Source organism: Dermochelys coriacea, chromosome 3 (genome assembly GCF_009764565.3).
Source record: "Dermochelys coriacea isolate rDerCor1 chromosome 3, rDerCor1.pri.v4, whole genome shotgun sequence".
Classification (NCBI taxonomy): domain Eukaryota; kingdom Metazoa; phylum Chordata; order Testudines; family Dermochelyidae; genus Dermochelys; species Dermochelys coriacea.
The window spans coordinates 30,579,514-30,594,265 of NC_050070.1; the positions used below are offsets into that span (position 1 = coordinate 30,579,514).

Consider the following 14,752-nt stretch of genomic DNA (forward strand, 5'->3'; position numbering starts at 1 on the left):
AGAATGCTGTTCCATGATGCTGCAGAGCACACAGGGTCCCGTTCACAAGCACATTTAAGATTAAAGCGACTTCCCTCTCAATCTCTGTCTTGGAGATTAGAGCATAAGAGGTTGATAAAGGGCATCGGTGACCGATCTGGGGAGTCAAGACAGTCTGAACAGCTGTTGGGGGCAAGAGGGACCAATAGCCCGGGATGAGGAAAGAATACGAGTCCGAGGGAAGAAAAAGGATGTTGGGATTAGGCTGCTGCTCGGCCACCAGCCCTCTGATGAGCAGAAGCGGCATCGGCTGTACTTGCTCCTCTCCTAGCAGTTGCATCACCCCACTCCTCCCTGTGCCAGCTTCCTTCTCTGACTTATGGTCTGTGGGCAAGGCAAGGAACTAAGGGAGCGGAAACAGCACTGGACCAGCGGGGGAAGGAGCAAGGATGCCTTCATCACTCTTATCTAGTAGAGGGTCAAGGTGTGTGCAGTAGACTGATCTGATCCCCTCTACAGAATTTCCACCCTTCTATTTAGGACCCTTAGCCTGTTGCCTCTCATATAAAGGTTGCCACCTGTCCAGACTTTACTTGGAGGGTCCGGTTTTTGGCTTCTGTGTCCGAAAGCCATTTAGGGTTGCCAGATGCCCAGTTTTCAACTAGGAAGTCCAGTCAAAAAGGGGACCTGGCTACCCTAAATGGCACCAAAACCAAAAGTCCAGTTACCACAGGGCTGGGGCAGGCACCGGGTCACGAACCCGCATCAGTCCCTGCTCAGCAGGGGATGCCTCCTACCTGCAAGCAGATTCCTTGAGATGATCAAGCAAGCGACCAGGGTGGAACCTTGGGGGATCCAGTTCCTAGCAATTAGAAAGGTGGCAACCCTACTCTCATACTGCAACACCACCTCCCTTGAAGCTCAAACACTGAGCCTGCTGTCTTGAACTTTAAGGGTACATCTATACCAGAGCCAGGTGTAAATTCCAGCTCGAGGAGACACATCTGTGCTAGTTCAATGAGAGTTAAAAAAGAAGCACAGCCATGGCAGCACCAGCAGTGGGCAGAGCTAGTTGTCTTCAGTTAGATCCCATCTGAGACCCAGGTACATACTTTGGGCAGCTAGCCCCTCCTACCACCCACAACAGTCATGGGGACAAAGAGTGGAAGGGGATAGAAGGAGGCTGCCTTAACCCTAGAAATTTTGTATCGTGACATCCTATATGCTGCTGGAAGCATTGTTTTTCTTGTACCATGGTCAATACAGTCTCTTGTTGCCTTTAACCTGGAAGCACTGGTGCTTGCTGTTAAATATTTATCATTTAATATGCATGTTATAACATCCAGAGGCCCCAATCAATATGGGGTGGAAGGCATTTTGCAGGTTATAGTACAAGCATGTAGGAAAACATAGGGCATCGTAGATTATAAGATCCATCTGCCAACACTTAAGCACATGCTTAATTTTAAGCACAAGAATATTCCCACTGACTATTTCAATTGGATTATCAAGTGTTTGCAAGATCAGGGTCTAAGTGGACAAACGGAATAGAGAAACCCATGAGTGAAATGCACAGCTATATGCCTTATATTTTAAAAACCACCCTGGCTCACATTTTTGGGGCACTCACCTGGCTGGCTCCTAGTAGCTACTGCAATATTGATATTAAATAATCTGGGGCTTTCATATATGCACAGTAATATCTAGGTAGGAAGAAGTTTAAGTTTGCTCAGGAAATGCTATTTCTTTTTATAGCCCTTATATGTATGGCAGATAAGGGTTTCCGTTATTAATAGCCTCTCCTCATCACAAGGCAGGAAGCTAGAACTGCCACTAGCTAATCTTAGAAGACCCAACAACAGACCAGGCACCAAGCAACTAAATATAAGCAAAAACAAAAATGGGAACAAAGCTAACTCTCAGCCAAATCACCCAAACACAGAACAAAATAAATGGACCCCATAACAGGCTTTGAAGCTCCCCAGACTCAGGCTCTGGCATGCCACTATGGGTGAGCAAATTCCCATGCTAGGAAATCTGCAACTGAAGGTGTCCTGCTGCTAGCCAGAGCGTTCAATCCTATGAATGAAAGTGATCTCAGTGATCTATAACCAGTCAGGATGAGAGATGGTCTCTCTGAGGATCAGCACCCAGATCATTCAGACTTCTAAAGATAATCACTAGCACCATGAATTATCCCCAGCTGTGCAGCAGTGCAAAGGTCTGACTGAGTAGTGGGCACTTGTGTGATGAGCTCACAGCAGCTGGTCTCACTCAGAAAGTGGAAAAGTGCCTTCGGACCAACACAGGACCCACCTGGATGTTAAAAGGATAAACCTACACAGTACATGCCATACTCGCCCAGCCTGGAGGGAACAAAGGCACAGATGAAAGTCATAAAGTTGACCAGTGAGGAACAGCTGCAGCCACTGCTGCTGGAGGGCAGGAAGAGCACGGATGCAATAAAACTCCCAGGAGACAAGCCCCGTTGACAGAAGGTGGATGTATACCCTCAGTGACTGGAGTAGGTGCTCTTTCAGCCTGCTCTTTTAGAGCATTCCCTTGACCAACAAGCATCATTTCTACCTTGCCGGGCCTGAGTCCCAGACAATCTGCTTCCATGAAAACCCCCTCGCGCGGCTGCTCAGTGAGAAAGAGAAACTTGGGAATCAGTGACAAAGGAAGAGCTTTGCAATGAAGTTCACTCTGTGAATAGCAATGAGTTCATTCTGCAATCTGATCTATGAAGGCAGACCCTTACTCCTAATGAATAGTTCCACTAAAGTCAACTGGGCTCCGCAGGAGCACAGGGGTTCTTCTGCCTGTACAGATCAGGCTGCAGAATCACGGCCTTATTTAAGGAAAATTTGCAACATTGGGAAAAGTAAAGTATAGATTATATCCTAATGGAAAGGAGTCTAAATTATGTACTTTTCTTTAATAGGCTAAGAACAGTCTGCTCTCATTTAGCGTATAGTCTGAGAGGAAAAACGTTCCTTAGTAATTAAGACCAATCTCTAAAAAAAGGCTGAAATTTACAACACTAACATAAACCAACATTCTCCAGAACGAGCACCATTTTCTCTCACTCACAATGCATGTTTCAAAGATCAGATCTGAGTGCAGAAAACAAAGTTCTGTGAATTAGAAATCTTCTTGCATCACAGTAAAGTCAACAGGTAACTCTAAAGACTGGCTCCTATTCTCTTTCAGGCCCATCAACTCCGAATGAAACAGGATTAGACTAAGGCCAGGGCTACACTGGGGGGTGGGGGTTTCAAACTAAGATCCGCAACTTCTGCTACGCTATTCACATAGCTGAAGTCTAAGTATCTTAATTCAAGTTACCTGGCTATCCTCACGGCAGCGAGTCAACTGTGGCGGCTCCTGCCGAGGCAGAGTACAGGCGTCGATTCAGGGATCGATTTATCGCGTCTAGATGAGACGCGATAAATCAATCCCTGATAGATCGATCACTACCCGCCGAGCTGGTGGGTAGTAAAGATGTACCCTAAGACAGCAATGTTTTACACAGATTTGAAAAACACCAACCAGCCTGGGACTTGCTTTATCTAGAAGCTGTTTGACGTTCTGGTTAACAGGATTCTTCATGCTTGTGTGTTTGGAAGGGGGGTGGGGGAAAAAGAGAGTGAAACTCCTACAGTCTATTTAGTTTTTCAACAGCCTAGGAGGAAAAAACAAAAGCAAAAGACAACCTCCTTAATCTCCTCCAAAAACAACAAAAATCCAGCTACCAAGCACTTCGGTGGAAGTCAATTTCTTAAAGGCAATGCAGACACTTTCAATTTAAAAAAAAATAATAATAAAAAAAATAAACCAACCTTATGCATAATACTCCTTTCAACTGCACAAGTGTACCTTAGGCCTTAGAATCATAGACTATCAGGGTTGGAAGGGACCTCAGGAGGTCATCTAGTCCAATCCCCTGCTCAAAGCAGGGCCAATCAACTAAATTATCCCAGCCAGAGCTTTGTCAAGCCCGACCTTAAAAACCATCAAAGAAAGGAGATTCCACCACCTCCCTAGGTACCACCCTCCTAGTGAAAAAGTTTTTCCCACTATCCAACCGAAACCTCCACCAATGCAACTTCAGACCATTACTCCTTGTTCAGTCATCTGCTACCACTGAGAACAGTCTAGATCCATCCTCTTTGGAAGCCCCTTTCAGATAGTTGAAAGCAGCTATCAAATCCTCCCTCATTCTTCCCTTCCGCAGACTAAACAATCCCAGTTCCCACAGCCTCTCCTCATAAGTCATGTGTTCCAATCCCCTAATCATTTTTGTTGCCCTCCGCTGGATGTTTTCCAATTTTTCCACATCCTTCTTGTAGTGTGCGACCCAAAACTGGACACAGTACTCCAGATGAGGCCTCACCAATGTCGAATAGAGGTGAATGATCACGTCCCTCGATCTGCTGGCAATGCCCCTACTTATACAGCCCAAAATGCCATTGGCCTTCTTGTCAACAGTGTGCCCTTGTTGCCTCATATCCAGCTTCTCGTCCACTGTAACCCCTAGGTCCTTTTCTGCAGAACTGCTGCCTAGCCATTGGGTCCCTAGTCTGTAGCCTTGTCTACACTAAAGGGAAAAGTCTATTTAAGCTACACAATTTGAGTTATGTGAATAGCATAACTTAAATCGATGTAGCTTAGATCTACTTACCGTGGGGTCCACACTACACTGTGTCAACGGGAGACGCTTTCCCGTCAACTCCCCTTCCTCTTCTCGATCTGGTGGATTACCGGAGTTTAATTCTGAGCCATCATCAGTCGATTTAGCAGGTCTTCACTAGATCCACTAAACTGACCCCCGTGGATCGATTGCTGCAGCGTCGATATTGTAGGTAAGCCCTTAATTGACTTCAGTGGAGTTACTCACAATTTACACTATTTAAGTCAAAGGAGAATTAGGCCTGGTCTACACTTAAAAGTTAGGTCAATATAGTTGCACTGCTCAGGGATGTAAGTGCCATAGCTATGCCCAGCTAATCCTTGGTCTAGACACAAATAGGTCAATGGAAGAATAGATATGCCACTATAATCCCTGCAGTGTGGACATCAGATCTCTGTGTCTGCAGAGAGATTTTAAGGTCCCAACAGTGAAAAGCTGAACCATTTACTCATACTTGCTGTGCTTTACTGGCCAGTGGCACCCGTAAAAACAACATCCCACAAGGATGGGTAGGAAACATCGGCATTCTTAGCACTGACATGTGTTAAAATGTTCACTTAAAAGGTTCTGACTGTATTACAGAGATTAATCACAAGGGAGCAATTTAGAAAACATCTGCATTTCAAACACTCATTTTATGTTACATTGTTGTAGTTATCCTTGGGGGTGGGGGGGGGGGAAAGAAGAGAAAAACTGGGTTTAATCCAAGTACTTTCTGTGCCACCTATTGCTCAAGATCATTAGTTCTAAGAAAGCCCTTAGGGACATACATAAGTTCTGAGTGCAATAAATCCCAACCCAAAAGAGAAAAAACACCAACCAAGTGATGTCTAATCACCACTTGCATTCTACTATCTATTAAACCTATTTCCATGTTTATCTCGTTTCTCCTCCCCCTTCCTCTCCATCTTCTAGAATTCACAAAGTTCACTGCTGGTAAGGAATCCTCTCTCAGTGAAAAGACAAGTTTTTGCAATATAATCTAATACGCATTACAGATATTGCTATTTTCCTTGATTAAAATAATAAATCACAATTAGACCCTTTTCTAAATTCTACAATAGTTTAATAATTAAGTAAGTGCTAGTGGTTATAAACCCACACATAAAAACCAAACACTCAAGTTTTGTAACTCATGCTCTACCTTTTTAAAAACAGATCATTTTGCCAACACCAGATGACTTTTTGTTGTAAGAAATGCAATGCAGTAAGTTTTGGGAAAGATTTACTGCTGAACACCCAATCAAAACAGGAGAATCATAGAATATCAGGGTTGGAAGGGACCCCAGAAGGTCATCTAGTCCAACCCCCTGCTCAAAGCAGGACCAAGTCCCAGTTAAATCATCCCAGCCAGGGCTTTGTCAAGCCTGACCTTAAAAACCTCTAAGGAAGGAGATTCTACCACCTCCCTAGGTAACGCATTCCAGTGTTTCACCACCCTCTTAGTGAAAAAGTTTTTCCTAATATCCAATCTAAACCTCCCCCATTGCAACTTGAGACCATTACTCCTCGTTCTGTCATCTGCTACCATTGAGAACAGTCTAGAGCCATCCTCTTTGAAACCCCCTTTCAGGTAGTTGAAAGCAGCTATCAAATCCCCCCTCATTCTTCTCTTCTGCAGACTAAACAATCCCAGCTCCCTCAGCCTCTCCTCATAAGTCATGTGCTCTAGACCCCTAATCATTTTCGTTGCCCTTCGTTGTACTCTTTCCAATTTATCCACATCCTTCCTGTAGTGTGGGGCCCAAAACTGGACACAGTACTCCAGATGAGGCCTCACCAGTGTCGAATAGAGGGGAACGATCACGTCCCTCGATCTGCTCGCTATGCCCCTACTTATACATCCCAAAATGCCATTGGCCTTCTTGGCAACAAGGGCACACTGCTGACTCATATCCAGCTTCTCGTCCACTGTCACCCCTCGGTCCTTTTCCGCAGAACTGCTGCCGAGCCATTCGGTCCCTAGTCTGTAGCGGTGCATTGGATTCTTCCATCCTAAGTGCAGGACCCTGCACTTATCCTTATTGAACCTCATTAGATTTCTTTTGGCCCAATCCTCCAATTTGTCTAGGTCCTTCTGTATCCTATCCCTCCCCTCCAGCGTATCTACCACTCCTCCCAGTTTAGTATCATCCGCAAATTTGCTGAGAGTGCAATCCACACCATCCTCCAGATCATTTATGAAGATATTGAACAAAACGGGCCCCAGGACCGACCCCTGGGGCACTCCACTTGACACCGGCTGCCAACTAGACATGGAGCCATTGATCACTACCCGTTGAGCCCGACAATCTAGCCAGCTTTCTACCCACCTTATAGTGCATTCATCCAGCCCATACTTCCTTAACTTGCTGACAAGAATGCTGTGGGAGACCGTGTCAAAAGCTTTGCTAAAGTCAAGAAACAATACATCCACTGCTTTCCCTTCATCCACAGAACCAGTAATCTCATCATAAAAGGCGATTAGATTAGTCAGGCATGACCTTCCCTTGGTGAATCCATGCTGACTGTTCCTGATCACTTTCCTCTCCTCTAAGTGCTTCAGGATTGATTCTTTGAGGACCTGCTCCATGATTTTTCCAGGGACTGAGGTGAGGCTGACTGGCCTGTAGTTCCCAGGATCCTCCTTCTTCCCTTTTTTAAAGATGGGCACTACATTAGCCTTTTTCCAGTCATCCGGGACTTCCCCCATTCGCCACGAGTTTTCAAAGATAATGGCCAAGGGCTCTGCAATCACAGCCGCCAATTCCTTCAGCACTCTCGGATGCAATTCGTCCGGCCCCATGGACTTGTGCACGTCCAGCTTTTCTAAATAGTCCCTAACCACCTCTATCTCTACAGAGGGCTGGCCATCTCTTCCCCATTTTGTGATGCCCAGCACAGCAGTCTGGGAGCTGACCTTGTTAGTGAAAACAGAGGCAAAAAAAGCATTGAGTACATTAGCTTTTTCCACATCCTCTGTCACTAGCTTTACTAGAAAGCAAGTGACGCCCTCCAAACCAGGATCAGACAATCGGCAGTACAACTACAAGCTTTCCTCCCCCTACACAATGGGAGCAGAGCCAAGAGTAGAGGAATTCCATTCACAATACACTTTACAGAACTGAAAAAAAATCTTGAAACTACAGAGCAACGAAGGCGTCCATTCTGTACAGATGTGCTCGTCTGCTCAGCGTTGAGGCGAATTAAAAACACGGAAAGGAAGGCTCACAATACACTCACACAGACTTGGCTTTGTGCCCCCAGAAGGCATTCTTTTTTCTCCCTGCCACCCACGCCACTGCCAGTTCTATAATGACTTAGCTCAAGACACTTGCCAACTTCCAGCCAACAACAAGATACATTTCCTTAACTCCACCATCAATCTCCGTCAAGAATAATGTTTGTGTTTTCAATAAATTACAACAGCCTACAACTTAATCACTAGAACTAAACACACACCAAGACATTCACAATGAAGTGTTCCTGGCTTTCTTTTCGGGTAGTAGATTGCATACACCCACACGCTCATGTCTGGGAAAGAAAAACAAACACCTTTACAAGATGATCAGTACACTAGTTAATTTATTACAATAGAAACATGGTCCGAAACAACAAAAAACACAGTCTGACTTCTCAACCAACTTCATGACCTTTAGCCCTTAAAAATGGCAAATTTGTCAGGTCATCTCACACTGTCAAGCTCAATTCATACTTCTAATATTCAACCTCCCTCATAAAGTCTCCATATAAATGCACTATCTAAATGTTTTCTAACAACATTACGGGATACTTAAAAGGGACACCATCAATTTTAAAGTCTTCTTTCTGAAGATGTCCATATTACTATCACTGAAATATTAGAGAAAACTATTTTTCCTGGTTTGTTTACTGCATGCCCATTCAGTTATGTGACTACACCAGGGCAGTCAATCTGCTCTGCTGTCTGTACGAGTATGCGGCAACAGGGGCAAGAAAACCCTCTTTTTAAAAATGTTATTGTAAAACCTACAGAGGGCCTTAAAGGCAAATGTAGTAGCTGAGGCTACATTAAGGGCATGGCTACACTTGCATACGTGAGCGCTGCGAGTTAAACCAGCTTTCGTAGAGCGCAGTAGGGAAAGCGCTGCAGTCTATCCACACTGACAGCTGACAGCGCACTGGCATGGCCACATTTGCGGCACTTGCAGCAGCATTGGGAGTGGTGCATTACGGGCAGCTATCCCAGCATGCAAGTGACTGCAACGTTCTTTTCAAATGGGGGTAGGGTGGAGTGTGACAGGGAATGTGTTGTGTGTATGTGGGAGGGAAGAGAGTGGGTTTTTGGGGTGCTGAGTGTGTCAGCAGGCTGTCTTGTAAGTTCAGACCCCTCTCCCTCCACCTCTCTTTCACTCACTCAAAGCAAAACAGTAAATGTTTGCTTTTTCTAGGAGCTGATCAACAGCCCGCTTCCCTGAAACAGAGCTTTGAAAGGGCATTTCCGCATTCCTGCAGCCAATTTCACAACAATGACAAGAGTAGCTACTTGATTTAAGTGGATTATGGGACATTTCTGGAGGCTGATCAGAGTGCAGTAAAGCAACACCTCGTTCACGCTGGCGCTGCAGCGCTCCAGTGGGAGCGCAGCGAACGTTATTCCTCTCACTGAGGTGGAGTACCAGCAGCGCTGTAGCCGCAGAGTCAGAGAGCTATACGTGCCTTGCCGGTGTGGACAGGTTGTGAGCTAGTGCACCTGGAGCTCCTTTATTGAGCTGTAACTCACAGGTGTACCCAAGCCCTTACTTCATGGTTTTGGGTTGACTAGTTTTCAAGTAGACTGCCTCTCTCAGGAAGTTTGATCATCCAAAAATTACAGGTGGGGGAGGAGGAGAAGGAGGAGAGGATGACTACCAGTTTTCAACTGGAATGCTTCCTGCAGAAAATGTGTCTGATTCAGAGCGAAGCACACTTTGGCTAATGCGAACTAGTAATAAGAACTAACTGAACTACTTGGTTCCTGCTTGATCATGAAAGCATCAGACACAAGAAGGACAAGGAAGAGCTGTGTATATGTGGGGGGGGGGGGGGGAGGAAGAGAGAGAAGCAGCATTTCTGGTTTCTTCCATGTTTGTAATTCAGATGCTTAAAAAACACATAGGTCTTACTAGTCACCTTATGAGTTATAAATAATACTTTTTAATAGCAATTACATACCTTGGCCAGTGCACTCCAGGGGAATTACAGCACATTTCAGATTGTTAAATCGATTCAGCCTCAAACTTGTACCTTATAGCATCACTGAAGTACTCAAGCACAAAGGAATGCACTTTTATTGTATATTTGATCCAACAAATCTCCTGGTTAAAAAGTAATGGAATACTGAACTTCTAGAGATGCACAAGATTTCCAGAAGAATCATTTCAGCATTTATTCTTTCAGCTGTAAATTCAGGAGGCAGGCAGATATTTGACTTCAATATTTTGTTTACGAATATTATACTGTGAAGCAAAACATGACCACAGGCAGAAGACATATTGGCTGGGATACTCAATGTGTTGGTTTATAGAGTTATCACACTACCAAAAGCTTGTGAAAGCTTTTGTTCCGCAATAAACTGACAAAGTGAAGATAAAATAAGCTTATACATTTGTTCATCTTCAGAATGGCAGCACATTATTGTAGCAATTGGAATTTCAGACATTTAGAACATTTTATACTCATTAAGGTTAAAACTAACTGAAATCCTACAGTCACAGACAACCTATTGAATAGACACCCGATGCAGCATGTTACCTCAATACAGTCAACGTGATCTGGAGATAAGTTAATTTCTGTTGGCAAGAAGTAATTTAACATGAGTTAAGCTCTGTTTCTTCTCTGTGCAGCCCAACTTCAATATATATTTTCTGATGTAGACTACAGTCAAGAGAAACTGATCCTAAATCAAAATGTTTTGTTTAATATTGGAAACCGAGGGCTCAATACAGATTTAAACATTGGTTTCTCTTGCAGTCAGTGGAAGACAGACTGTTTTAGTTGTTGAACCTGACCTAAAATCAGGTTTTAAGAAACGATCAACAGATTCTTAGAAAGGCAACATCCCCAACATCAGCACATTCTGCACACATGCGCGCATACATTGATGCATTAGAAATACAGCTTATCACCATAACATTAAGAAAAATCTACAACCCAGAAAGTTAAGCAGGATAACAATCCGCTTGAATAACTTGTGTTTCTGCCCCACTCAAGTCCAAACAATGGATGCATTGTCGGTTATTTTAGAACGTTATATTTCCCCATGTTATTTCTTCCCCCCCACTGTTCCTCAGATGTTCTTGTTAACTGCTGGAAATAGCCTACCTTGCTTGTCACCATGAAAGGTTTTCCTCCCCCCGCTGGTGATGGCTCTTCTTAAGTGATCACTCTCCTTACAGTGTGTATGATAAAACCCATTGTTTCATGTTCCCTGTGTGTGTGTACATAAATCTCCCCACTGTATTTTCCACCAAATGCATCCGATGAAGTGAGCTGTAGCTCACGAAAGCTTATGCTCAAATAAATGTGTTAGTCTCTAAGGTGCCACAAGTACTCCATTTCTAGCCAGTGGCTCATGGGGCCCCCCTGCAAAACACACACACACAAAATCATATCCCAACTTTAATATACTTTGGACCACAAAGTAATCTGTATTATTAATTCAGAACAATGGTATCCTGCAGTCTACCATAAGGAAAGAGCTGTTTCTAGTCTCACTAGATTAGAGCAGGAGTTCTCAAGCTTCATTGCACTGCAACCCCTTTCTAACAAAAAAAAAAAAAAATTATATGACCTGAGGAGGGGGGACCAAAGTTTGAGTCCACCCAAGCCCCACCACCTGGGGGGGGGGGGAAGAGGGGGGGAAAAACCCAGGGCGCAGGAGCCAAAATCATAGTCCAAGGGCTTCAGACCCAGGTGGGGGGCCTATAACCTGAGCCAGGCTACCCAGGCTGAAGCCCTCTGGCTTTGACTTTGGCCTCAGGTGGTGGGGCTCGGGCTTTCACCCCAAGGTGATGAGGTTTGGGCTTTGCCTTCAGCCCCGGGCCCCAGCAAGTCCAATGCCAGCTCTGGCAACCCCATTAGAAAGGGTTTGTGACCCACTTTGGGATCCTGACCCAAAGTTTGAGATCCCCTGGAGCAGAGGATATCTAACATTCAGTTGTTCACATGCACCAAGGCGCCTACTGTAAGAAAGAGAACATTCAGAAGTCACAGCAATGTGCTTGTGGTTCTACTCAGCATCAGATGGTCAAAGCTATTCCCAAAGGAGAGTGGGCAGGGCATTTCAAAGTCATAGCAGATTAATTGTTCCCACAGCTTTACTTGCCAATGACAGCAGGAAGCACCAAAGCAGTGTTGGCATGAGTTTTCAAGACAGCTTTATCATGATAACAGTTTACTGAAATTCTCCATGGTCTTGCTGAAGCTTCATTTTAGGGGATAGGAGGTTTTGAGGCAGAATTACAAGAAATGGCTCAGAGCCACTGGAAAATACCCTAAATATTGAGACGAGGAAAAGGAGTGTGCAATTCTCAGTCTCCATCCCCTTCTCTCCCTATTACAAGAATTATAGTCTCAGGTTTCTTTTTGCAGCTAGGTTCATTGTACTTATGATCTTATGACAAAGTTTACTTGTAAACATTCCTGGATGTGACATTTTTTTTAAAAAAACAAACAAACATCTAGTGGTGACTAAACAGCACAGTGAGCATATACAGTATTTGAAGACAAAAAGGTTCCATTTCAGACGACACTGCATTACATAACTTTCACTCAGGAAAGGGTTTATTTGTACAGAAATTCATTGGTAAAAATAAAAGGAGTACTTGTGGCATCTTAGAGACCAACAAATTTATTTGAGCATAAGCTTTCGTGAGCTGTAGCTATGCTCAAATAAATTTGTTGGTCTCTAAGATGCCACAAGTACTCCTTTTGTTTTTACCAATACAGACTAACACGGCTGCTACTCTGAAACCTGTCATTGGTAAAAACGTGTGCCATTTTACATATAAATTTCATAATAACCTCAAATACTCTCTCTTTCTACACATCATTAAGCAAATGACAACTCTAATACTAATTTAAAATCGACAAAACCTCTTCAGTAAAGAACCCACTAAAGTGTAAAAAGGTAACTGTTGAGATCTAAGGTATCTTAGCTACAGTTCTGTCTGTCTGTCTCTCTCTCTCTCACCAGCCAGCCTGGCTTTTGTTTTTCTGAGCAAACTCTTGAAGACACCAGTAAAGAACACAAAGACTTTCTGGAAGGACATTCTCTAGAGTATGGCAAGTAGGAAGTTCCGTTTTTAAATAGTTTGTTTAAACACAGTGTAATACTTATGCATTTGTACGTCTGACTGGTAAAAGATTAACCATCATTACTGTGAGCCCTGGGGTCTCTGCTTAACTTTAATCGTCATATTTTTCTGCTAAATTAGACAATTCACATGCACACCCACATAGGCAAACACATACACACAAAAATATATACACACACGTGCATACCTGTAGTCAGGCAGAGAAAAAAGCAGCACTTCCCATTTCACACCCCCACAGTCAGAGTAGTGGGTTAACTGTGAAATCCAAAGGGGCTGGGGGAGGAATTAAAATAGTAAATCTGCACCATACAAACACGGCTGGAGAGGAAGAGAAGACTGTCGTAGTTAATAAGGAAGGGTTCTGGCGAGAAAGAAGGATACATTTTGTTGAACTCTCTACGAGTCATGATCTCCTAGACTTAACAAAACACCACAACATTGTTACGAAGCTACTGGAAAGGCGGGTCCCCCGAAGTGCTAAGGTCACAGACCAAACGAGAAGGAGAGACTAAAACTCTGCTGCCTGGAACCCTGGAGGAAATGAGAAATGTCCGGGACGATCTCTAAAGACCCATCGTCCCCACCCACCCCACCTTGTATCGGCTTCCCCGGTGGGGGGAAACACGGTCAAAAGATGCACGCGTGCACCCCCCTGACAGCTGCCACCGACTGCATCGAGCTGCGGGTTTTAAACCCGAACTTATTTGACAATCGCCGGCCGTATGAAAGGGGAGCTCAGTTGCTGCAGATCCCTGCCTGCCTGGAGCCTGGTTACATTTCCCCTATTCCCAAGGCTAGGAGAGGAGCCGATTACCTCACCCCCCCCCCCACCCGCCGGGGGAAGGGTAACCTGTGGGGGGCGGCGAGGGGGGGGCTCACAGGGGGAGAAGAGAAAACAACGCATCAACCCGAAGGGGGGTCCCCCCAGCAGCACGCCAAGGGGGCACAGGCGCCGCTCACCGCCCTTACCGGGTCCGGAGGCTGGGCTGGGCTCGCCGCGCTCCGGCTGCCGGGGTGGGACGCTCCCACGCCGGACCCGCGCGAAGTGAAGCGCTCGCTGCTGCTCGGCGGCGGCTCCGCTTCGGGCTGCGAAGAGAGAAAGGCAGCGGGGCGAGCGAGGAGCGAAAGAGGAAACGAGCCGCCGGCTCCGGGCAGGGGAGGGGGCGGAGAGCGAGCGAGCGAGCGAGCGGCAGCCGCGCTGGGACCCGCGGGGAGACTGAACTTGGCAGCGGCGGGAGGCGAGGCTGGGCTGGGCTGGGCTGGGCGGCGCGGCGCTCTCCGCCCGGTCACTGACACTGCCGCATGCGGCGCCCCGCGCTGCCGCGGCGCAAGCCCCGCGCTGGTCTCTGCCCCCGAGCCCAGCGCAGGCGCGACGGCCTATGGACTCCGGGAGCGGACCAACTGCGGGCCGGAGGGGGGAGGGCGCCGGGCCCGCCCCTCTTTGCAGGGGAGCCGCGGGGGGCGCTGGCGGCACGTGGGGTGGGCGGCGCCTCCTACAGCGGGAACCGGTTGGTCTCTCCCTCCCTGCGGCTGTGCCTGGCAGGGCAGGAAGTACGGAGAAGTCGGGGAAAGTAGCGCGCGCGCGCGGGGCGGGTTGGTGCACCCACGGCCGCCACGAGCCCAGCCCGGGCAGCGCCGAGTCCTCCTCACGCGCACTTACCCCCTACCCCCTTTTCCTAGGGGTTCTGGCCTACCAGCGGGGCAACCGAAACAAAGCCACCTGACCGCTGCAGTCAACCACCAAGAACCGCGCGTCTTCCATTTC

General features: G+C 46.2%; 1 protein-coding gene across 3 annotated transcripts in view; it reads right to left on the reverse strand.

The window, feature by feature from the left end:
* The window catches only part of HPCAL1 (hippocalcin like 1), a 118,878-nt gene extending 104,209 nt beyond the window's left edge, over nucleotides 1-14,669 (reverse strand). The window contains exon 1 of one of the 3 annotated variants that reach the window (XM_038393983.2): nucleotides 13,957-14,669. The gene's annotated coding sequence lies outside the window, so the exon portion shown is untranslated. The remainder of the gene's footprint in view (nucleotides 1-13,956) is intronic. The other 2 variants (XM_038393984.2, XM_038393982.2) reach the window with 2 other exon arrangements.
* Nucleotides 14,670-14,752: the final 83 nt, after the last annotated feature.